The following is a 3,661-nucleotide window of genomic DNA, read 5'->3' as shown; positions in this document are numbered from 1 at the left end:
ATAAGCTTCCCAGGCAGGTCTTTGCATCCTCATCCTTAGAGATGTTTGAAAGACACATGGATGTGGTCCTGAGTGACATGGTTTAGCAGCATACTTGACAGAGTTAGATAATGGTTGGACTCAATGATCTTAAAGGGTTTTTCTACCCAGAATAATTCTGTGGGTCTATAACCATTACAATTCCTTTTTTCAAAACACTAAAAAATTGTTTCCAGATATGACTATTTCCTAACTCAGAGCTGGAGAGTATTTTGCTTGAGTGTTATGCATTTTGAGAAATTTTTTCTATAATAATTATTTCATTTACTTGCCAAGCATTTACAATGTATGGAGTGAAACACCGGAGTCCTCTGCGTGGACTGTTGTCTGTAGCTGCTCTTTGGATTCCCTTGAGACTTCTATTTTGCAAGTGTCCTGGGCATGTAGCAGGATGCCATCATACACATGGCAGTAAATGAAAAAGTAAAGATGTACTGAGACAGCTTAGCACACTTTCATATGTGATAGCTACAAATCCTGTCCAAAGCTGATTGCAGTCCCAGTTGTATGGGTGTTGTCTTTATTGGCTCAGTATTCTGTGTGTTGCAGTGGCATGTGTGACCTTCCAAACTTGTTTGGTTATGATGATCAGATTATCAAATCTATTAGGAAACTCACCCAGACATGAGAGTTATGAGTCTGTGACACATCTCTGCAGAGCAGATAGACAAACAGAATCAAAGGATTAGGGATTCATATTTTCCTTTTATGACAAGAGATCCTCAAGTCATTGTTATATTTGCTTTGAAACACCCAAGGTCTATAGTTCTTTTCTGGGTGTTCAAGGTGATACAGCTGAAGCATAACCATCAAGAAGACAAAGATGATCATGTATTTCTGAGCCAAAATAGGCACATTTATCTCAGGCAGCACAAATTTCTTCCACATTGCTGAGTGAATAATACATCTTTCAGTCCACATGATTGAGAAAATCCTGGAGAAAAACCTTCAAGGTTTAAATTCTCAGGGCCAAGTAGAGAAGCAAATTGCCTCACTTACAGAGGGTGGGATGCAGGCTGAAAGCCCATTGCATTTACCCATCCTAGCAGAAAATACATCTATTGCAGAGGAGAGAAAGTGTCTCCCTGATAGCTCAGTCCCCAAGACAGTCATATTAGCTCAGGAACAAATCTTACTCTTCATCCTGCGTACTTCCACTGTGGATGCATTGCAAGTCTAATGCAAAGCAGACAGAAGCAGTTCAGTCAGAGAAGTGCAGATCAGCAGGTTACAAAAGGAGCATGAAATGGTAGTGCAAGTGAGTGTTTGGTAGACTGCTTCACAGCAATGGTCAAATTTAAAAGCACATTTAACCTCAGGTTGGAAGGGAAACGGGATGACAATTCCCACCCACAATTCTTGTGCTGCTGTTTTTGGGGATGCAAGACAGGCCAGCAACACATGGTCAAACACTATCTGCTGAAGGGGCAGAAGCAAATTCTGAAGGATACATTAAACTATCTTGTCTCTTTCCAAGTAATACTTAATGTAAAAGGAGTCTCTCCTTAGCAGAACAATTGTCAAATTGATGCACACACGGCTGGAAACAAAGCAGAAGGGTAGGTCATGTGGCCATACTGCTCTGACTAATCCCTTCTGTGGAGGCTAAAGACAGGAGTCTCTTCTGACAGTGGTCTGTGCTCTTACCTTTTTAATGTACCTGTGATTCTTAACTGTTGCTTTAATCTTCCAGTACCTTAAAGAAAACGTGAGTTTGGCATTGCAAACACAGTAGTCCCAGGCTGTAGAAGGATCAAAAGGCTAGTAAAAAGGTGTGAGTACAGAAAAGGAGCCTTTTGCTGTTTGGAGGCATTGGAGGAGTTTTTCATCCATGTAACATCTTAATGTGGGGGAGGAAAAGACAATAATTAAAATCCTTCTTTAAAGTACCCTGAAGCCAGTGCAAACAGGCATACAAACAAGCTAACACCTTAATAATCCATTAAGGGATTGGACAAAGAGTCACTCCTAAGTCCTGTAGATACCAGTAGTTGTCATTGTAGTTCATCTGACAACTTTGGGAGGATGGGCAGAAAATGTGTGCTCCAGGTTTGCCCATGATAGCAAAAATACTCCTGCTGGCACCTACACGTCTGGCATAAAGCAGAGTATGGTTTCCTTTGCTCTACCATTGGAAACAGTATCTCCTCATACTGTTTCAAAGCTGGTGGCAGAGCCAAAAGGTCCTTGCTCTTTCCTGCAGCTGATATTTTATTTGGCTCCAGATCAACCACATCCAGTGTCAACAAAGGGTGGTGTAGACAGGTAATGAAGACGAGGGCTTATTTAGAGCTACATTCATTGAAGTCTGGAAATTTGTGGATATTAGAGGTGGTTAAGGGATAATATAGTTATTCCGATACCTGCAAATCATTACCAGAATGGTTGGATAGCTTGACAACTCATGTCCTTACCAAGCTATTCTCTCTCCTTGCTTTAGATAAATTATATATTTAAATTAGAATATATACACTATGCAATATTTGCATTATTGGAATAATATCAAGCATGATAGCTTGTATTTTTATGAGGGTGGTTTCCAAAGTAAAAAAGAAGTAACATCTTTGTGGTAGTAGGCAAAAAAGTCACCTTTGTTTTCATGACTTTTGAGTATAATTTTCCAAATTTCGTGTCCAGGCCACTGAAGCCCAGGTGTAAATGACAACCAAACGCAAACAAGATTATTTCAAACTGCTTATTTTATTGACTCATAGGAAGGGCAATTGTGAGGGGGAAAATGAACTTCTTATCCTGATGTTACTCTTCTGAATAGACAAGTATGTCAGATTTTGGCTATGTCTTTGTCAAACTGACAGCATTTCAGTAGTCCAGGTTCCACCTGTTCTGATGAATGAAACCATTTTCTGTTGTGTGATGTACAGACACAGTATGCTCTCACTCTGAGTTTACTAACTAGGGATTTTCTTCTTTAGTCTGCTGCTAACTACAGACAGCCTTGTGTCTAAAATGGTTGTACCTGCAGCCTTGCTAGAACCTGAAGAAGCTGCAGATGTAAAAGTATTTCCGTTCACTCTTGACAGTAGTGAAAAGTGGTTTTGAGGCACCTCTTCCAAAAGAAACAAGCTGTAAAGGAAGGGTAGGAGGAGCAGAAATGTACAACCACTTCCTCACCGCTAGCTCATCCCAGCTGCCAGAAATGCCTCCTGCTGAGTGCCTGCCATGCCCCTAAACTGCCCTGCTCAGTGTGTCGCGATGATGGCGGTCCCCGGCGACCGACATAATGCCTGTGCGATATACGCTGTTGCCAACGGCAGGGCGCTGAGCGGGGAACACTACGGGCTCCCGGCTACTGTCCAGGGCGGCAGTCCCGGTGCCGCCTAGGAAAAGAAGAAAATGCAACAACAAATAAGGAAAAGCGAGGCCGCACCCCGCAGAACATGCGCAGGGGCGGAGGCTGGACAGCTCCGGCGGGACGCGCGCCGCGTTGCCCCCTGCCGGACCCACCCCACCTCCATCGCGGGCGTGGCCACCCCCGCACCGCGTCGCCGGTGCCCGGTGCCGCGCCCGCTCGCCATTTTTCGCTGGGTGGTGCCGCTGGCCCCGCCCGTCGGACAGCATAACCCCCACCCTTGCCGTCCCTCTGTGCCCTGCCAGGTGACGC

The sequence above is a fragment of the Pogoniulus pusillus genome, chromosome Z (assembly GCF_015220805.1).
Source record: "Pogoniulus pusillus isolate bPogPus1 chromosome Z, bPogPus1.pri, whole genome shotgun sequence".
NCBI classification, from domain to species: Eukaryota; Metazoa; Chordata; class Aves; order Piciformes; family Lybiidae; genus Pogoniulus; species Pogoniulus pusillus.
The sequence above is the reverse complement of the archived record's forward strand: the minus strand, read 5'-3'. Positions refer to the sequence as shown.